This window comes from Elephantulus edwardii, unplaced genomic scaffold (genome assembly GCF_000299155.1).
Source record: "Elephantulus edwardii isolate Elephantulus edwardi_28Jun2011 unplaced genomic scaffold, EleEdw1.0 scaffold00182, whole genome shotgun sequence".
In the NCBI taxonomy this organism is placed as follows: Eukaryota; Metazoa; Chordata; class Mammalia; order Macroscelidea; family Macroscelididae; genus Elephantulus; species Elephantulus edwardii.
The window spans coordinates 4,687,812-4,710,432 of NW_006399932.1; the positions used below are offsets into that span (position 1 = coordinate 4,687,812).

At 42.2% G+C, this 22,621-nt stretch overlaps 1 protein-coding gene and 1 pseudogene across 1 annotated transcript in view; both read left to right on the forward strand.

Annotated features, from left to right (window-relative positions):
- Positions 1-22,621, forward strand: part of CREB5 (cAMP responsive element binding protein 5) — a 574,610-nt gene that overhangs the window by 144,554 nt on the left and 407,435 nt on the right. The window lies entirely within an intron of this gene.
- Positions 8,820-11,061, forward strand: LOC102855275 (annotated as a pseudogene).

The window sequence follows — 22,621 nt, forward strand, 5'->3', positions numbered from 1 at the left end:
CTTACCCCCACCCAATGCCAACCTCATTCTACAACAGTGGCACCATATAGCATTTGTCCCTTTGTGACTGAGAGTATGACATAGTTTTAAAATAGGTCTCCTAACCCTCCAGTGTTTGTGTGGGGAATGTTTTACATTAGTGAGAGATTTTGGATAAATGTGTATGTTTGTGGGTGTCACAGATAGTTAAGCACTTAGCTCCTAATTGAATTGACTTAGATTTACCCCAAAAGAAATGCCAGGCAATCTAGTTCCCAAAGATCACAACTGTTTGGAAATCCTATTGAGTGTGATTCTACTCTTAACACCTGGAAACTATATAAGTTAGAATCGACTTGCACACATCATGTATGTGTGAGTGGGTGATGTGATGGGAAGTAGATTTTGGTAATAAGTCTTGTTTAGGTCACCTGACAATATCCTATCACCGGTAAAGTTGTGGTTATGTGCCATCGAGTTGTTTTTGACTCATAGTGACCCCATGTACCTTAACTCTGAAACCTGCCCTATCTTGAGCCAATTGTCTCTGACAGACTTAGTCCCTTTTCACCAGCGACTGAGTTAATCCATCTCATCCAGGGTCTTCCTCTCTTGCACTGTCCCTTCACCCTTCCAAGCATGATGTCCCTCTTCAAGGACTGGTTCCTCTTGGCCATGTGCCCAAAGTATGTGAGATGGAGAGTTTAAAAATCCTTGCCTCCAAGGAGCAGCCCTATTTTACCCTCTCTGGTACAGACCTGTTTGTTCTCCTGACAGTCCATGATATGTTCAATAGTCTTCTCCAGCACCACAACTCAAAGGCATTGATTCTTCTTCTGTCATCCTTAGTAACTGTTCTAGGTCTCAGATGCATAGCAAGTAATTGTGAAGACTATGGACTGGTTCAGGTGCACCATAGTCTCCAGACTGATATCATTGCTCTTCAGCACTCTGGCGAGGTCCCTGACAGCAGACTTTCCCAGTGTAATTCATCTTTTGATAGTCTGATGGCTGGTGCTAAGAGTGTTGATTGTGGAACCAAACTAGCTGAAGTTAATCAACAATGAATCACCAGTAAAGTAGGAGTGATAATTACTTATCTCATAGAGTTCATGATAAGTGTAACCTCAAATGATAAGTGTAACCTTATATGTAAGTAAAGTACTGTCTCTTTTTACCTCGTGGTGCTCAAGAATTCTGTTTTCTTCCTCTTTACTGTAAGGAATCTCTGGTGGCAGAGAGCATAATGTATCGGGCTTCTAACCAAAAGAGTTGGCAGTTCGAATCTATTAGTCACTCCGTGGGAGTGGGAGAAGGCTAGGAAGTCTCCTCCCATAGGATTTATAGTCTTGGGAAACCACAGGAGGAGGCTTGCTATGGGCTAGGATCAACAAGGCAGCAGTGAAGTGAGTTGGAGTTCTTCCTCTTTTTAAAAATTCTTTGTTCCTTTACCATACACATCTGCAAGTGTCAGAGGCTGCTGAGGTTTTAGTGCCATTTCTGGGATGGGAAATTAAGCAAATACTCCACGCCCGTAATGTTTCCAGGATTTTCGGTGGTGGTTGTGACTCAGAAGTCCCATTCATCATGACCATGGGCTCAGAAACAAAACCTGCCAAAAGAGTTGAGTTAAAACTCAGAGGTAGGTTTAGTGTCTATGATCCATACCTAACAGGACACAATCTTTATGTTATTACAGGTGATTATTGTATAAATCCCAAGGCTCCAGGCTTGCTCAAAGTCTCCTTCACAGCCAGCTAGTGTGGAATAGCCAGTATTTATTTTTAGGAAGGTTTGGCAGATGTTAGCTAGACTGACTTCCAGGTCAGAAACAATGTTGAAAGATGATTTGTTCAGAGCAATGTAATAGGGCTTCCCATGGGATGTATCAACAATTAGAACAACCCTAGTCCTCAGCTTAGTGGGTAAGAAATTGTGCTACCAACCCAGATGTACATAGTTCAAGGACACCAGCTGCTCCAGGGGAGAAAAATGTGCAGTTTCCTCCCATGTGATTCATTGACTCTGAAAACCCACTGGAGGGTCAGCCATGAGTCAACTCTGACTTGACAGCATATAACAATAACAACAACAGTCCTCACTTGCTCATGAAATTGCTATCCTGCTTATTATACTTACTCAGCCTTCTCTGATATTTGAGTATCTTCCTGGCAAGAGGCATTTGTTACGCATCTGGCTGTTTGGGACTACCAGAGTTTTGGTTACCTCCGGACAGTGATGGGAAAGAAAAAATTAATCTGTTCTTCAGGCAGTTGTTGTTGTTGTGTGCCATAGAGTTGGAACTGACTCATAGCCGGCCCTTCAGTGGGTTTTCAGAGACAGTAAATAAAATAGAAGGAGATTGCTCAAACTTTTCTCACAAAACAGCTGGTGAATTTGAACTGCAGGCTTTTGGGATTGCAGCACAGCTCTTAAGGCAGGCACACAATGAAAGCTGTGCTCTCAGTTTAGACTAGTCCAGCTGGGAGAACAGTGTAGCCATGCAGGATGCCTGTGCATCCTTGGAATGTCATGGCACAAGTGGTTGGGATCAGATTCAGAAAACCAGCCACTGAAAGCCTATGGAACACAGTCTTCTCGGACACATGTGGTTGCTGTGAGTTAGAATTGAGTTGGTGACAGCTGGACACTGGTGTACTGAAAGAGATGCTGCCTGGCAGCCAGCTCTGTCCCTCTCGGGGCAGGCACCCAGGAGACAGTGTTGGTCCAAACTAGCTTAAAAGGAGACCTGCATGAGTAATTAACCTTTTTTCCCCTCAAATGTTACAGACCCTGTTCTCTGCTCTAGATTCATATTTGTTGTTGTTAAGTGTCATCAAGCTAACTACAACTCATAACAACTTTTGAACAACAGATCTGAACCCCGTCCTGTGCTGCACCACTCTCACGATCTGTCATGCTCAAGCCTGCTGTGGTTCATCTATTTGGTTTTTTTTGTGGGTTTTTTTTTGTAGATTTGTCTATATTTTGTCACTATAAAGACTAAATTTTAGCACCTGATACCATTATTGTTGTTGTAGTTGTTAGATGCCATTGAGTTGAATACAACTCATAGTGACACTATGAACAGCAGATCTGACTGCTGTCCTATCCTGTACCAACCTCACGATCTTTGATACTCTTGAGCCCGTTGCTGCATATCAGGCTTGGAAAGGTGGATGGTCAGTGAAAGAGAAGAAGACCCCCGATGAGGTGGATTGACATGGTTATGCAGCACCTGATGGTATTTTCAAAAGCTTTTTATGCTTCAGAAAATGAATAAGGAAGACAAAAGAGTTGCTGCCTCGGCCTTTGAATTGTGGTGCTGGTGAAGATTACTGAATATCATATAGATGGTCAAAAGAAAAAACAAATTTATCTGGCGGGAAGTGCAACTAGGGTGCTCTTTAGAGGAAAAACAAGTAAAACTTCATCTCACATACTTTGGGCCTTTGTCAGGAGAGGCAAATCCTTGGAAAGAGGTATCATGCTCAGAAAGATTTATGGCCAGCAGAAGAGAGGAAGACCCTCAGCAAGGTGGATTGACACATTGACGACAACAATGGGCTTGAGCATGATGGAGGTTGTGATGATGATCAATGGGGCAGAACTTTACGTTACAGAATTGTTATGAGTTGTCAATGGTGTCTAACAGCAGCAACATGTTTTATTACTCCAGTGATGCAGGTCCTTAACTTTTGGACAGATACTTTGCACTACTTACTAAAATGGTAAATTGTGAAATCTGATGTTGTTGATGGTACTAGGATCTTGACTTTTCCATCTTTCTCCTCAGAGAATTAGAGCTGAGATACATAGTGTCTGTAGCAACTGTGCTGCCAACCCAAAGGCCTGCAGTTCAAATCCACCAGCTGTTCCATGGGAGAAAGATGGGTAGCTTCTCCCATGTGATTTATTAGCTCTGAAAACCTGCTAGAAAGTCAGCTGTGAGTGTTCTGACTGGAAGGTACATGACAATAATAACAGCATGCCAAAATGAAAGAGCAGGCAGTCTAGTGGTAAGGACCTGGGCTGTCAACCCAAAGACACGCTGTTTGAATCCACCAGCTGTTCAACTGGGAGAAAGATGAGTAATGTCATCCTATGCCGTTTACTCCCTATGAAAACCCACTAGAGGCTCAGCTATGAATAGATTCAGAATCAATGGCCCCTGACAACAGTAACTATATGCAAAAATGTGATTTTCCAGCTTTCAAGAACTTACTTGAACCTGTCACAATGGTCATTAACAACACTCTAACAATAATTGAAAAGATGGCCATTCAAAGTCAGTCACAGACACTCAGAAAACAGGTTGGGTGATCTGTTGCCAATCCTGAGAACCCAATGAAGCTGTTCTTTGCTGTACATGTGGGGTCACCATGGGTAGAAACTGACTTAACAGCTACATGACATCAAGAGTGGTCAGCATTTCAATTCCAAATGATGTGAAAACAGTTGATAGGTTATAGCGTAATATATGTGATTATAATTATTATTCTCTGAACCTATGTTTTGAAAATAATTGATAGTGCAGAACAGATGGTTTTTCTCACTTTTCTAAGCTACATATGACATTACTTTCTTTGAGTCTCTGATCCCCATCTGTCTCAGAATCTTTGTGGGACCTCCACAGCAGTAAGGAGATTCTAGGTCAATTGCTTTGTGGTTGGACCTCAGAGAGACAGTGGGAGAGTAGAACATCAAATGACTTTTCAATGAATCACCATATCCAAGGAAACATCTAGATTCAGAGACAGCAAATTTGAAAGTGGGAGGGAATGATTGAGGAGGAAAAGAAGCAGGTTCTTAGTTATTCTGTGGGAGCAATGCAGTTGGGAGGCCTGGACTTGCTTCTGTAATGTAATTGAATGACTGGCTCGTTGTGTTGCAGACTTCCTGAGACAAGCTAGCCCCCTGGAAGGAGCTGGAACAAGGCTTTTCCACTTTAGCAAGTAGGGAAGCATCTTACTCTAAAGCTCAGCTGGAGAAGCCCAGGCAATGCCTGAGGCGCAGGGAGTAGATGCATGCCGAGGGATGGGAAGGAGCCCTCTCAGATCCCTGCAGAGGGCCCTGTTGGCAGGCAGAAAAGGGTGGACCAGAAAAGTAGAAAAGCTGTGAGGCAAGGAGGGGAAAAATCACAGATGTCCCAAGTTTCCACAATTTTATCAAAAAATTTTCCATGACTCATCCTGTGACTTTCTCCCAAATTTAACATGATAAAACCACTGCAATTACCCAAGAGTAAGAGTAAAATTAAACTGCAATTACCCCAGAGAGAAAGGGTGGTGCAATTTAATCCACCCCTTCCCTAAACCACACCATCCAAGGTGAGAGAAATAGAATGAAAATTGTGTCTCTCCTTTCCTCCTAACCTTATTGCCACGGTTCCAGGGCTCTCTGATGAGAATGGAGGGGCAGATAAGCATTCCAGAATAATAACTTTCTTCTATGAAGAAGTTGAGGAAAAAGTATAGCCTGTACAGAGAGGGCTGCAAGACCGTCATTGTTATGTGCTTGTTTCTGTACTCAGTCGAGTGTCAAGATCTCTTCAGCTCCACCACACTTTACACTGGCTGTGTGTCCACTGCCACGAAATTGACTTCCTTTGTGACGGCTGTATTTGGGACACCTGATAATAGCACCAGCTACCACTTCTTGTGAGGTAGTGGTGATTTGGTGGCAAGATTCTCGCTTTCGTGCAGGAGATTCAAGGTGGACTCCTGGCCAGTTAACAGACCACTTATTGTCTGTCTGTCAGTGGAAGCTTTATTTGTTGCTGTGATGCTACAGAGATTTAGAAAAAGAATAGGAAGAAAGGACTGGTGATGCATTTCCACAAATCAGCCAACGAAAACACTAGCAATCATGTTAGTCTAATTGACAACCCATCAATCAAAGGAATGATACAGGACTAGGCATAAATTCATTTGCTGCAAGTTGGAGACCAGCTCCATGGCAGTTAACAACCACCACCAATTCCTGAGCACCTAAGTTAGACAAGTACTTTATAAACTTTAGCCTGTTTACAACTCCATGAAGCAACCTTTAACACCTTACAGTGGAACTGAAAAGAAATGAGGCTAAGAAATTAAGTCACTGTCCAGAGTCATCAATTTGCAGTAGAGCAGGACTTTAAACTCATCAGTGCAACTGCAAATTCTCCCTCTGAGGCTAGACAAGAGCACTGGGGTAGGCAACAACCTAGCAGCAATTTGCAAGTAACAGCAACTCAGAGTGGCTGGGATTACTTTCCAGTTCTTAGGTCCTTTTGTCATGGACTCCCCATCCACCTGACCCTCATTTTCCACACACTCCGGATGAAAAGGGCCCCGCTTGACCTGAAAGGTGCTGAAAGATCAGCTGCTGAGTGTAGCTCACGGCAGGGGACAAGCTTCGCCATTGCTGTGACCTGGGAAGGTGCCGCGTCCAGGTGGACCCCTCTCCAGCCACTAAGGGGAAGCTCGGCCGCTGTCCAGAGTGTTCTAAGTCACAGCCAATGTCAAGGACTCCTAACTTCCAAGCAGGAAACTGCGACTGAAAAGCTGAAAAAACATATGATCCCATAAAAAGCCGCCTCTGGGGAAACAAGCCATTAGTCAGCCTTATTTATTTATTTTTCCTCCTTGCTGCAAAGTTCAGTGTGGAGGAGCTATGATTATCATATAAAAGGCTATGCAAAGTGCCCTCCCTGTATGCCGCTGAGGAAAACTTTACCCTGGCCCTTGGCCACCAGAGCTCTGTTTGTGTTCTTCAGATTCCAAGTCCTTTGACCACAGTTGTGATGGCCTCAATCGAATCACAAGTGTGTCTTAAAATAAATAAGCAGCGCTGGGACTCCCCAGCCAGCGTCCCTTCTCATCTCCACCCGCACCCCTTGCTTTATTTCAGCTTTCATCCTGCCCAGTGATGGGGCTGCAGGACAGGGGTGGCAGCGACCTTCCAAAGACAGGATCTTCTGCAGAAAAAATGTGCTTAAGGAACTTAGGAAATATCTTGTGGTCATGAAGTAGAAAGGAAATCTCCTTTTTTCTTGTGTGAGATCAGGAAGCCTGGACTGTCTGCTCTGAGTTCTTCCCAGTTTTAATTGAGAATGTAATTTTTTTTAAGTGTTGTTTGTGTTTTTTTTTAAATGAGTGACAGCAGGAGAGAGGCACAAAGCATTCTTTTGAGGAATGTCCCTGGTCAAACCACAGATGCAAGATAAGCTCAATGCCTTGTCCTTCAGAGGTTACCATGGTATTTAGAGCTGAGCTGCCAGCCCAAAGCCACAAGGTTCAAATATGCCGGCTGCGCTGAAGGAAAAAGATGAGTAATCTCCTCAAGTGCAAGTCACTGTATCTGAAAACTCATTGAAGGGTCAGCTATGAATCGCTTCTCATTTGCTGGTACATAACAACAACAAGGAGTGAGAATTTTATTTGAGGGTGCTCTGGTGCCACGGTCCCGAGGGAGCTGTGCTACCGCCCCCCCCCCCCAAAGGCTGGGCCTCTCCAGCAGTTCAAATCTCAGTGGCTCCTCAGGAGGAAGATGGATCATTTCCTGCCATGCGATTTACAGCTTTGGAAACCCTCCAGAGGGTCAGCCAGGACTTGGTTCCAAATTGATGGCAGTAAGTTATGAGTTTTGTTTTGCTTTCTTCCCACCATCTTCCAGTCTTAGCAGAGCTCTCTTCTTATACAGCAACTGAGAAAGCAGGGGAGGAGAGAAGGATGAGAACACTCTAAATGGACTGAGACTTTATGTCTGTCGTTAGAGAATTATTGATTCTATTCAAAGCTCCAGTGTTTGCTTTTGCAAGAGGGTTCTGCTGGGTGATGAACCAGTACCACGCATTGAAGACCCTCAAGCTGCCCAGTGGAGTGGTCCATGCAGCTGGGAGCTGAGGCCTCCTGCCCACAGCGTGGGAGCAAGCCCGGAACCAGCCAAGCCTTCCCATGACTGATGCCCCCATTAATATATTGATTGCAGCCTGTGAGAGACCCTGAGTCAGAAACAACCCCCCTAAGCTACTTTTGAGTTTCTGACCTAGATAGTAAATACTTATGTCACTAAGTTTGGGGACCATTTGTTAAGCAGCGATATAGATCTAATGTATCACCTCACTCCTAGAGAGACAAAACTTTATCTACTTTGTGGACAGTATCACCTGACGTTAGGGTGAAATAAATCCCAGGCAGGTGTCTCAGGCCTTGGGGATAGGAAAATTTTTTGTTTAGTTTTTGTTTATAAACTAAGAGCATATTTGGCTAACGTGGAAGCTTACTCACTTGGGTAGCAGGCGAGTTAAAGGATTGGAGCATATCTGAGCCTGGCTGTCTTTTCCCTTCATACATACCCAGTGTCTATCAGCTGTGCAACCTTGGAGAAGTTACTGAAGCTTGCAGCCTTAGTTTTCACTCATCTCTATAGTGGGATAATAATCATAACACTTTCCTCATGGAAATGAGTTAATTGGAACTCATTAGAACTGTCTTTGGCACATAGTAAGCCATTTGCATCTTTTTTTTAACCACTTTATCATTCCCTAATTATCTGTTTGGGGAACACAGAGATAGAATAATGCAGTTCTGACATAAAATGTTGAGTTAGAACATTTAGTGAAAGAGGAATTTCCTCAAATAAGAATGCAGAACTTATGTAATGAAGACAAAACCATGTTTTTATAACCTACTTTAAAACAGAAACAACGTAATGTAGCCTGAGTCAGGCTAGAAAAGCATGTGCTGGCTGGGGGTGTGCGGTCTGACTTCGGTTGTCCCCACTGAGCCCCGACCCTTCTGGCTGCCCCCACCTCACCTCACCACCACTCACCTCCACTACTTAGCGCCTTTCTGGTCATGGCACTGTTCCTCGCTGCGGCCTGCTTTGCCTCTGCCTCTGAAGTACTGGGACTCACCTACAATAACTTCGAGAGTCACGCCGTGGACACTGGTTCAGTTGGCCTCAGGCTTGTCGAGTTCTTTGCCCGTGGTGTGGACACTGCAAGAGGCTTGCCCCTGAATATTAAGCTGCTACTAGATTAAAAGGAATAGTCCCGTTAGCAAAAGTTGATTGCACTGCCAACACAAACACCGGTCATAAGTATGGAGTCAGTTGATATCTAACTACGAAGATACTTAGAGACAGTGAAGAGAAGCAGGTGCTTATGATGGGCCGAGGACTGCTGATGGAATCGTCAGTCACCTGAAGATGCAAGCAGGGCCTACTTCAGTTCCCCTCAGAAGCGAGGAAGAATTTGAGAAGTTCATTAGAGATAAAGATGCCACTGTAGTGGGTTTCTTCAAGGACTTACTCAGTGAAGCTCACTCTGAGTTCCCAAAAGCAGCCAGTAACTTGAGGGATAACTACTGATTGGCACATATCAGTGTTGAGTCTCTGGTGAACAAATATGATGATGATGGAGAGGGAATAACTCTTTTCATCCTTCACATTTGATTAACAAGTTTGTGAACAAGATTGTGGCATATATAGAACAGAAAATGACTAGTGGAAAGATATTAAAAAAATTATCTGAGAAAACATTTTTGGGATCTGCCCTCACATGACAGAAGATAATAAAGATTTGACGCAAGGCAAGGGCTTACGCGTGGCTTGCTATGATGTAGACTATGAAAATGTTTCAAATATTGGAGAAACAGAGTAATGATGGTGGCAAAGAAATTTTTGGATGCTGGACACAAACTCAACTTTGCTATAGCTAGCCGCAAAACCTTTAGCCATGAACTTTCTGATTTTGGCTTGGAAAGCACTGCTGGAGATATTCCTGTTGTGGCCATCAGAACTGCTAAAGGAGAGAAGTTTATCATGCACTAAGAGTTCTTGCGTGATGGTGAGGCTCTTGAGAAATTCATGCAGGATGACTTTGATGGCATACTGAAATCTTGAAATCTGGGCTACCCCAGAGAGCAGTGATGGGCCTGTGAAGGTAGTGGTAGCAGAAAATTTTAATGAAATAGTGAACAATGAAAATAAACATGTGCTGATTGAATTTTATGCCCCTTGCTTGGACATTGTAAAAATCTGGAACCTTGCAGAAACTGAGGAGGACCTCATGCACTTGGTGCAGAGGGTCAAGGACTGCAGCCTTCAGTATGGACTGAGGCTCAATGTCAGGAAGACAAAGATTCTCACCACTGGGCCAATTGGTAGCATCAGGATGGATGACGAAGAGATTGAGAGTGTTCACAGCTTCAGTTTGCTCGGCTCCACAGTCAACACTCTTAGCACCAGCAGCCAGGAAATAAAAAAACGTTTTGCGATGGGAAAGTCTGCTGTTAGGGACCTCTCTAAAGTGCTCAAGAGCAACATTGTCTCTCTGGAGACTAAGGTGCACCTGATACAGGCCATAGTCTTTGCAATCACTTGTTATGCATCAGAGAGCTGGACAATGACTAGGGAGGATAGAAGGAGAATTGATGCCTTTGAGCTGTGGTGCTGTGGTGCTGGAGAAGAGTATTGAATGTACCGTGGACTGCCAAGAAAAAAACCAGATTCATCCAGAAGAGGGTTAAACCAGGCTACTCCTTGGAGGCAAGGATTCTGAGGCTTTGTCTGACATATTTTGGACATGTTGTAAGGAGAGACAGGTCCTTGGAGAGGGACTTAATGCTTGGTAGGGTGGAGAGACAGTGCAGGAGGGGAAGGCTCTCTATGAGGTGGATTGATTCAGTGACTGGGGTAATCGGGATGGGTGTGTCAGAGGCAATGCGATTGGCACAGGATAGAGCAGGGTTTAGGGCTGCTGTACATAGGGTCGCTATGAGTCGCAAGCGACTCGACGGCACATAACAACAACAACAAGTAAGTATAAAGAACTTGGAGAGAGGCTTAGCAAAGATCCAAATATTGTCATAGCCAAGATGGATGCTACAGCCAATGATGAGCTTTCTCCACATGAAGCCGGAGGTTTCCCTACCATCTGCTTTTCTCTAGCCAACAAGGAGCTAACTCCAAAGAAATACGAGGGTGGGCCATGAATTAAATTACTTTATCAGCTACCTACAGTGAGAAGTTACAAATCCCCCTCCAATTCAAGAAGAAAAACCCAAGATAAAGAAAAAGGCACTGGAAGACTTCTAATGCAGCAGCCAAACATTCTATTTAGTAAAAGGACTCCTCCACGAGAGATGGGAAAACTGCTGAGGAGGACTGGGACCCACATAAGATTATTCTGAGAGCACAGAATGACTATAATCTGAATCCTGTTAAATTTTCTCTAAGCTTTTTCTTAGCTATACTGTTTATGGAAACACCAGGACCAATTTGTGGTTTGAGAGGAAATTATTTATGTTGGGGAAAATATGGGGGTGGGAGGGCCTGAATGGGGCTTATTTTCTAATTTTTGTGTGTGCATTTGGAACAGAAACAATAAACGAGCCCCCTTTTATTTTATTTTTATTTAAAAAAAATTAAAAAACCCAACAAACAAAAAACAACCCAGAAACAACATTCACACAATAAATTTGGAGGAAAAGATGTTAAAGCTTCATCTCACATACCTTGACCTTGTTATTAGGAGAGATTACTCCTTGGAAAGGGGCCTCATGCTTGAAGAGGGCTGTCAAAAAAGAAGAAGACCCTTCATGAGATGCATTGACACAGTGACTGTAGCAGTGGGCTCAAGTATGTCTAAAATTATGAGGATGGCCCAGGATAAGAGAGGATTCAGATATGTTGTTCATAGGGTCGCTATGAGTCAGACTCGACTCGATGGTACCTAACAACAACAGTTAGAGAGTGGATACTTAGGTCATGTAGCTTGTTCAGGGAAGGAAGACACCCAACACACACAATTATCACCTCAGCTCTGATGGACTGGGACAACACTTCCCTTTCTCTCACATCCTTTCTTTATAGGGGGATCCTGATGTGAAGGATATAATGCTTTAAAAAGCCACTTGCTAAGTTCCCCATTCATCATTTCTAAAAGATGAGGGATATTTTTCATAGGCTTCTGAGCCCTCTATTTTCCATAACATTCTCTATGAAGCTTCAAGGAATTGAATTCATAGTTGGGCAGAGATGCTTCCACTTTTGTTATAAATTCGCATGACTATTTATACTCAAATTGAACTGTTGTTTATTGTTGTTAAGTATCATCGAATCAGAATTCGCCCATAGCTGACCTTGTAGTGGGGTTTTCAGAGGCAGTAAACTGCATAAGATTGCACATCTTTCTGTCGTGGAGCACCTGGGGGATTTGAACCACATGCCTTTAGGTTAGCAGTGCCATTGCTAAGCCACTAGTGCTCCCTGGCACTAACAGGGTTTCTATTTTGAGCCAAAGTCCTGAGAGACTCTTTTTCTGCTCCTTTTCCTTCCCTCCCCCCGCCTTCTTCATCCTTCTTTCCCTCCCCTTCTCCTCTTCTTTACTTCTTTCTTCCCCTTCTTCCTTCTCATCTTTGTAAATGGTGTTGCATAGATGGGTTCACTATTTCTGTTTAAAATAAAAACCAAGAGAAACATTTATGAGTCAGAAGGACGGGTCAAATTTGATGTCCCAACACTTGCTTTTGAATTAGGAGTTACATTCCAGGGACCCAGATCCTACCACCCAAGCCTAGAACTGCAGATCTGTGTATATTCTGTTCACAGCATGAATCTGACAACAGGAGAGTGAGAAGAGCCCCAGACCAACAGTGCCTCGGGGCTTGGGGACAGGAATTTCCAGAAGAAAGAAAAGGCCACTTTGATCCGTTTGCCCTTCATACTTTTGTCTCTCTGTGCAATTGGCTAGAGAATTTCCCACTGGCTCTTGGCTAAGTTTCAAATTGGAGTACAGTCTTTAAGCGATTACTCTGTATGTTGAGGGACAAGGGACTCTTTATTAAGTAAAATAGGGAGGCCCTGGCTTCTAGGAAGGGCAGATGCGTGTTCTGGCCTCCTGTACCCTGAGCTCCACCCTGTGGCTTCCTACCAAAACCCTCTCAACACTTCTTTTTCTAGTGAAGGGGAAGAGCTGTATGGACCTGGCTCCTTTATCTAGGCCGAGGGGAGAACACCATTGCAGGCCAAGCTGCCATTAAGACATTCACTTTCATAACTGGGAGTCCTTTGAAAACTGCCACTGGGGTGATATGACATTTCTAACTGGGGCCCCAGGATAATGGGGTTGTCTTAGCTACTGAGAACTGCTCACAAAAATACCATAAATAGGTGACTTTAAAGAACAGACATTTATTTTTTTCTTTTCTCACAGTTCAGAAAACGAGCAGTCACAAGTGGAGGCTCTGGCTCCAGGGAAAGTCTGTCTCTGCTCTCTATAGACCAGGAACCTTAGCTTTCTCTCTACCTTCTTCTGTTCCATAGTGACCTTCACATGGCACCTGCCTAGCCCCATTGCACTGCTCCTGTTCCCTCTGCTCTGTTCATAACTCAGAAGTGATTAGACCTAGGCCACACTCTACCCAAGTAGAGTAAAAGAACCCCCTTTTCCCAAATGGATTTATAAACACAGGTTGAGAACATTCTGATAGATATTTTTGAAGACACACAATTCACCCTACAAGAGGGCTCTTTCTTCTTAACCTATGTTGTCCCCAAATATGAGAAGTTTCAAGCAGAAGTAGAAGTCTCAGTACGGCCTCCTCTTCAGCTCCATCTTGATTTTCATTCATCATGCTTTTTTCCCTTCATTCATACTTGCTTAAAAGGCCTGCATTTTTTGAGCACTATCTTCACTGTCATCATCACAAGCCATTACTCAGTGCTTACATAAATTAATTCATCAATATCAAAACAACCCTAGAAGTAGGTTGTTGTTGTTGTGTGCCATTGGATTAGAACTGACACAGAGCTGACTCTCCAGAGGGTTTTCAGAGGCTGTAAATCATACAAGAGCTTATCTTTCTCTTGGAAAGTAGCTCGTGGATTTGAATTGCATACCTTTGGGTTGGCAGCACAGTTCCTTACAACTAAGCAGTAGGTTATTGTTGTTGTGTACCATCGAGTCGGAACTGACCCATTCCTGACCTTCTAGAGGGTTTTCAGAGGCAATGAATCACATGGGAGGAGACTGCTGGTCCTTTTCCCACATAGAAACAGGTGGACTCAAAGTGCCCAAGTACTATTATCATCTCTGTTTTAGAGATCAGAACAGATAAGATGACTCTCCAATCATCACACAGATGATCACACAGTATTAATGGCAGAACCTGCATTTAGATCTAGGCAGTTTGCTTCCAGAGTCTGTGTTCTCAAGGCCTTGACCTTCTACATTACTTCTTCCCAGTTACTAATTTAGCTTAGGAATTCACTCTCCCTCACCCTCACAGTTCGTTTATTTTTTAGCTGAAGAATAACATGAGACACCTCCCTTTCCAGGTCCCTCCCAGTCCTGGGTGAATTAAGCAGTGAGATAAGATAAACTATTGGCCTACAACATGACCCCTCCGTCTCCAGTCCCCTCAAGTAAGGCCCAACACAGTCACGCAGGGAAGCCCTGCCAGGAATGCTGGGTCAGACCTGATTCTGATAAACTCCCATCTTTCTTACTTGTGGGCTTAACAGTAGAAGCTTTGTCCTCTGCTCCCTGCAAATGTATAAGTCTCCCATGTATTAAATCATTTCCTTTAGTTAAAGTAGAAGGAAAGAAGAGAGAGAAGAATGGAAGAAAGAAGGTTGGAAGGATGACAATAAGAAAGAATAGACAGAAAGACAGGAGGGAGGGGAGAGAGAAGATGGAAAAAAAGAATAAATATTTTTTAAAAAAGGAAGTAAGTCATGAAGGAAGGAAGAGAGGGAAGCAGAAGGAGTACTTGGGTGATGCAGATGGTTAAAACACTAGATCGCTGACTAAAAGGTTAGAGGTTCAAGTCCACTCAGAGGCATTTTGGAAGAAAGGCCTAACAATCTACTTCCCAAACCATCAGTCACCGAAAACCCTGTGGACCACAGTTTCACTCAACACGTTGCATTACAGGGGTGTTGGCTGTGTGTTCTGTGAGTTGGAGTTGAGTCAGTGGCAACTTGTAGAGCGAGAGGAAGGCAGGTAAGTAACAAGGGAAGGAAGAATAAGGAAACAGAATGGAAGAAGGAAATGGATAAAGGTGCAAAGGGAATGAAGAAAGGATGAAATAAGGCAAAGAAGTTGTTCTTGTTAGGTGCTGTTGAGTCGAGTACAACTCATGGCGACCCTATGAACAAAAGATCTGAACCCTGTTCTATCTTGCATCATCCCCACACTCCCTAACACACAAGAGCCCATTGCGGCAGCCATCATTTCAGTCCATCTGGTCGAGAGTCTACCTCTCCTTTGCTGACCCTCCACTCTCCCAGCATCATGTCCCTCTCCAAGGAATAGCCCCTCCTAGCAACATGCCCAAAGTATGTGAGGAGAAGCCTCATCATTCTTGCCTCCAGAAAGCACTCTGGCTGTACCCTCTCCAAGACTAGCTAATTGTTCTCTTAATCGTCCATGGGATGTTCAGTGCTCTTCTCCAACACCACAGACATCAATTATTCTTCTGTCATCCTTATTCATTGTCCAGCTCTCAGATACAAAGCAAGTAATTGGAAAGTCTGTGACATCACTACTCCTCACTAATTTGGAACAGTTCCTAGCTGCAGATTTTCCCAGTGCAACATGTCTTCTTATTTCCTGATGAAGGGTGGTAATTGTAGATCCAGGTAAGATGAAGCTGCTGACACTTTTAATCTCTACATCCATCATGTCGCTCCCTATTGAAAGATTATCCTTTGGTGTGGTGAACCTGAGCTTCTTAGGAAAGCTATTCTTTCTGCCTGCCATCATTAGCCATTTCTGTGGCACTTTCCCCCCACCCCTGATTGGATCATGTTAACTTTTATCCCATTAAGACTCTATATTTTAAGCTTGGCTGTCCTTTTCAAGTTTCTCATCTAAAAGAAAGAATGAGGCGGGCAAATTTTACAATTTAACTGCAACACATCGGATCAAATCCCAGAGCTGTGAATGGTCCCTTGGAGACCCTGGGTCTTTCTTAGGGCTACCCAAGTGTTTATTGTCACAGTTATCAAGAATCTTGATTTCCTTATCCCTGCACATACCTATGTTTCCTCCATCATGATGCCTGAGTCTAGCAGGCAATCTTTCAGATGTTCTCTCTTTGTGTCAAAGACATACAGCAGTTTTAAAAAAACAAACAAAAACAAGAAAAAAAAACCCCAAAAAACAAACCCACAACCAAAAACCAGGAAATGCAGGCCTTTATAGTGTAGACACAACAAGACACCTGTGTATTCTACTGATCACATCTCAAGGTCCACTTAGCCTGCAGATCACATCCTCGTCTCAACTCCATCATGAAGGACACCTCCTTGGACTGTGTGTTCGCTTTCTGCCTGTCAAATCAAGAATTTCCTTCTATCCCTCAAGCTCAGTGGCTCTCCTAGTAAGTAAGTCTGCCCCTACTGTTTTCAGCCCTGGAGCTCAGGCTTCAAGTTCCTTGGAAAAGAACTTGTCAGCTTCAGAGATTGGAGCATCTAGTGTTTGTGGAATCACTTCATAGATAACCATTCCCCTGTAACATTCTAGACCAGAAGCCATTATTACTGGTTTTAAAATTGCTAAAACTATTAATAGTGTTTGGTGGTGATATTGTCAACTGTTATAAAATTCACTTCCAATTTATCATGACTCAGTGGAAACCAAAATCCATGAGCTCTCCTTGGTTGTAATATTTTAAAAAGCAATTCACTAGTCCTTTCTTCTGTGGAACCAATGGATGTGTTTGAACCCTCAAATTCCCAGGGTCCTCTGGAAGAGTTAACAAAACTAAGCCCACTGCTATTAAGCAGATTCCAACTCATGGTGGCCCCCCAAGGTAGTACAATTTTATGGAAGGAGATCTTTAATATTTCTCCCAAGGAGTCACTCACTATTAAATTCAAACAACCAGAAAAGTGCAGCCTTTTGGTGAGCTGTACAAATGCTATCAACTTCACCATTAGAGCTTCTTTAATGGAAAAGGAAGCTAACCAAAAGGTCATACATATCCAGAAGTTTGAATAGCTCTAATAGCCCTGCCCTTTTCTGAGCCATTATCACTATCTTCAACACATCTGTTCCCATTACTGCAGTTAGTCAATCCGTCTCATACTTGGTTGTCTTCTCTGATGCTGTCCTTCCACCCTTCCAAGCATGATATCCTTCCTTTTCCAAGGACTAGTTCCTCCTGGCCACATGCCAAAAGTAAGTTAGAAGGAGCTTCAAAATCTTTGTCTCTAAGGAGCAACCTGGTTTCACTCTTTCCAGGACAAACCTGTTTGTTCTCTTGGCAGTCCATGGTATGTTCAATACTGTTCTCTTACACCACAACTCAAAGGCATTGATTCTTCTTGTGTCATCTTTATTCATTACCCAGCTCTCTGATGCATAGCATATAATTGCAAAGACCATTGCAAAGGTCTGGATCAAATGCACTTTAGTCTCTAGACTGATCATCTGCATAGGAGATGTGGAAGCCTACCACTGAGCTACCAGTGCCTCACCTTAGAGGACTGCTGGTTTTGTTGTTATATGGTCCCTCTAGTTGGCTTCAACTCATTGCAGCTCTAAATATAACAACGAAACTAATTCCATCTACCATATATAAAGAATGTCCAGTGACCTTGGAAGTTTAGCATGAACTCTTGTATTTAATCATCACTCTAATTTTTAGAAATAAGGAGGTATTGACCACGTTTTTCATACAAGGAAGTTGAAGTTTGAAAAGGTAAGATTTTATGCCTCTGGCATACTCACTGGAGTCCAAAAACTGCAGATTTCACTACCCAAAACACAAAACCCTTCTATAACACACTTTTAAGACTTTGTTTTTTTCAGCACAGCACAGTGTCTGCATTTATTTTGAGCACATGGTCATTTAAAATTATACCCTGAGGCAGCTCACCTGATGTAAATGCCTTGGAAATGACCGTGGAGGTGTGTGAACTCTTTGAGGGGGAGGCTAAACAGAAGGCTGCGATTACTTGAGGGAGTTGGAGCAGTCTAAGCTAGATAAACATGGAGCAGCTAACCCTGGATAGTGCAAATGGTTTATTTGCTCAGCTCCTCAAAGAAGAGTTGTTGGTTTGAGCACATCAGAGTCACTTCTAAAGAAAGTTGTGGTAGTGGTGTGCCATCAGATTGGAACCTACCTATTCCTGACCCTCCACTGGGTTTTCAAAGGCAATTAATCACACAGGAGGAGATTGTCCATCTTTCTCCCTTGGAACAGCTGGTGGATTTGAACTGTGTGCTTTAGGGATTGCAGCACATCTTCATAACATTGGGCCAGCAGAGGAACATAGTTCTACTCTGACACTCATTGAGGTCACCATAAAATGAACCCTCTGATAGCAACTGGGTTTAGCTAACACAGAATGTAGGAGCTAGTTGGTGTCAGTGAAAAGTCAGAATGTCAGCTACACAGCCATCTAGTGGATTCAATTCATAGTGATTCTGTAAAAGAGAATAAACCTGCTCATAGAGTTTGTGTAAATCTTTTAGGAAGCAGACTGCACCATCTTTTAAAAAAAAAATCTTAAAAAATGTTATAATTATTTTCATTTACATTATAGTTTGTTCATGTATATTGTAGGGTTCCCCCCTTACAATCTTCATATTAATAACTACCTTTGTGAAAACGTGTAAGTCTTTATGCCCCGTGCCCCTATCCCCTTTTGTTGTGTTGTTAGGTGCTGTCGAGTCGTAGACAATACATATAGCCAATTTCTGATTTGTCCCTTCTGATCAAACCAGTACTTGGAGGGAACAAGTATGCCCTTTTTATTGAAGAATCCTCGGTTCAACTTTGCAACTTTCAGCATCTGCATCCACAAGCAAAGTCCAGCCCAGAGCAATCCACCAAGTTGTAGAAATCAACCCTTGCTCACAGCATGGATCATCTTCTCTTCATCTCGTTGGGTTCTGGTCAACTCATCCCCAGCCATTAGTGTCTAAGTTCAGGTGGGCATCCACTGCCAGCTCAGGAGTTTACACTTCTCCCTGATTCCCAGACCTGTTGGTCTCCTCACTCAGTCCTAGCCACCATATGGGGCTAAGTTAATAAGCCAGGGGTTCTCACTGTTCCTCAAGCCAACAAGCTTCCCTTGGTCATCTCAACATCTTTGCATGCTAGGTGGGCAACACTGAAGGAACATGTCCAAGTTCAGTCTGTTTGTCCATTGTTACATTCCTTCAATTTCCACTTTTGTGGATCCAGGTCATTTTTATGAGTAAGAATATTACAACCTCAGGTCTTGGAGTTGGGCTCTGATGGGCACCAACTTTACCCTGCCTCAGAAGCCAAACAGTTTGTTCCAGTTTTGAAAAAATAATTTTCCTTTCCTTGTTTCTTTTTCCTTCTCTTATTAACTGTTTCGCCTTCTTTCAAAAGTATATCTCTTCAATTAATATTCCAGTATGGGTCCACCAATTTAGTCCAATGCACATCTCCTCATAGTACTGGGTGGGACTCAGTCTTTCTCCTTAACCAAGCCTTAACAGGTTCTACCAAATTCTACTTTTGACAAACTTATCTCCTGGGCAAATCTTCTCTTTTATCACTTCAAATCCAATGTTGTCCAAAGGCGAAATTACATACTTCTAATTCTATACTGTCTATTGTTGCTGTTGTTGATTGCCATCTAGTCGAGAACGACTCATAAGGACCCTGTGAACAAAAGACCTGAACCCTGTACTATGACTATCATCATTTCTCTATGTTCATAGAGTTTCCAGAGGCATGTGGTTTAGGAAGTGGATGCCATTATTGCTTCCAGCTGTACTGTCTAGTGTTCATTTATATAGGCTGTTTGTCTCTAGTGATTGAAATTATCAGCAACTCTGGCAGAAAGATGGACAATCTCTTTCTGTGCAGTTTCCAGCTTTGGATACCTGATGGAGGGTTTCCAAATGAATCAGTTCCAACTTGATGCCAGTGAGATAAGATGATGATGACTAATATAGCAGAGATTTGAAAAGGGCACACACTTTAAAAAAAATTCTATTGCTTTATTTACAAAGTTTGAATACATTGTTCCTCACACAAGATCTTTCCCATTTTCTTCACCTCCCATCCATTGAATTGTGCAACCTTATGATTAATACCCCCCCACCTCTCTCTGCTTCCACACCCACCCCTTGGTTCCTCATATGCTGGTTTTATATAGTATTTGTCCTTGTGGGACTGAGTTAGTTCACTCAGCATAATACTCTCCAGTCTCTCCAAAGTTAGATGATAATTTACAAAATTGTTGCTCCTGTGTGCTGTGTAGTGTTCCATTGTGTGAATGTACCACAACTTCTTAATCCATTTGTTTATGATTGGACATCTGGGCTGTTTCCACGTCCTTGCAATGGTGAATAATGTTGCTATGAACATTAGTGCATAAGTCTTCGTATGAGACTCAGTTCTCATTTTTGGGGGGTATATTCCAAACAATGGAATAGCTGGGTCATATGGAATTTCTATGTTCATCTTTTTGAGAAAGTGCCAAACTGCCTTCCAGCGTGGTTTTACCATTTTACAATCCCATCAACAATGTATAAGAGTTCCTATCTCACCACATTCTCTCCAACATTTTTTACTTATTGTCCTGTTAAACTTTGCCACTGCTACTATAGTGAGATGGTATCTAATTGTGGGTTTGATCTGCATATCTCTTATTGCCAGTGATTTTGATCATTTCTTCATGTGTCTGTTGGCCATTCAAATGTCTTCCTCTATAAAAACTCTTTCTATGATTTTTGCCCATTTTGTAATTGGGTCATCAGTCTTTTTCTTATGGAGGCACAGGAGTTTTCTATAAACTTTCATTATGAAACTCATGTCTGAGTTGGTATTTCCAAATATTTCTTCCTAGTTGGTAGGCTTTCTTTTCACTCTGCTGGGGGGAAGGAAAAATTATGTGCACAGGGATTTAATCTTTAGAAGGTCCCATGCATCAATTTTATCCTCTTCAGATTGGAACACCCACTTTTAAGTCTGAAGTTCATACTTAAACCCTAGCTCATCTATCACTGGTTATAGGAGACATGGATGAAAATAAGTAATACACCAAAATCATTGCCATTAGGTTGGTTTGGATTCATCATACCATATGTGCTACAGCATAGAACTGCTCCATCGAGTATTCATGGCTTTACTATTTTTGGAAATAGAACCCTGAGTTTTTCTTCCATAGTGCTGCTGGACTGCCACCTTTAACTTGGTAGTACTAGCTCTTTGTGTTACCCAGGGATCTTGGACAAATCACTTATTTTGTTAAATATCTATAAGATGCAGAATAATTACCCATGTGCTTACCTCCCAGGGTTTCTGGGAAATGAAATGTGAACTCTTCTTTGTAACCAAACTCTGGAAAGGTCCCACAGTCTGTAGAGACTAGAAGAAAATCATAAAGACCAACACAGTCATAGTTTTGAAACCTTATGAATTTTGCATTAAAGGGAACTGTACATGTAGATACCTGTGAAATGAACTTAAAATAGACCATTTAGACTCTTTGGAACTCACTCATTGCTCTCAAGTCAGAACTGACTTATAGCTGACCTTCCAGCAAGTTTTTAGAGACTATGTAAATCATACAGTAAGAAATTTTCCATCTTTGTCCTTTGGAGTAGCTGGAGGAATCAAACTGCAAGTCTTTGGGTTGGCAGCATGACTTCTTACCCCCTAGTCTGCTGGAACTCAGAACTAAGAGGAAAAATTTCCTTTGGATGTCAATATATTTTTAAGTAGAATCCTGGTATTCAAAGTTAGGTGTTTCCATAGGCAGTGTTACTGGAAGTATTCCTGCCTGCCTAAAATTGCAGAAGATCATTGAAAAAAGGGGAAGATGAATTGATGCAGTGGCTGCAACGTATGGGCTCAAGCACAGCTGAGACTGTGAAAATGGTGCAGTAATATGACAGAATTTCATTGTTTTTCATACAGTTGCTATGAGTTAGCATCATCTCAATGGTATTTAAAAATAGCTTTGAAAAGCACTGCAAAAATAATCACTTGTATCAATAGTCTTTTAAAGACAATTATTAAAATAAAAGGGAATAGGTATATGATAATTATTATATAACAATTATTCAAATGAGCAATGCTTATGAAAAGAACTATAATAATTATTAATAATAATATTTCAGAATTATAACAACGATTAATAATAAGATTTTAGTAGTGGTCAAGGTGCATCTACATAACTCTTTTTCAAAACAACATCTGAAAAATCTGGGGAAATTATGTATCTTAGTCATCACCTACCATGATTTCTATTTCTTTATGGGTCATCTTTGTAAACAGAGATTACCTACCAACTTGTTCTTTTTAATAAATTGTCAAATTTATTACCATAAAATTGTTCAACTATTTTCTCTTTATCTTTGTGAGGCATATAGCACATGTAGTGACACCTTTATCATTCTTGGTATTCCTAAGTCATTCTCTTTGATTAGCCTTGCTAGGCTAACTATTAGTTTTACAGCACTGTCAAAGAATTGTGACTTTTAAAATTTTTTCTTCATTGTATTTTCTAAAAAATTCATTTCTTTTTTTTTGCTTTTGTTGTTGTTCTTGTTATGTGCCGTTGAGTCGTTTGCAACTCATAGCGACCCTATGCACAACAGCCCTAAAGCCTGCTCTATCCTGCACCAACCACACTGCCTCTGACACACCCATCCCGA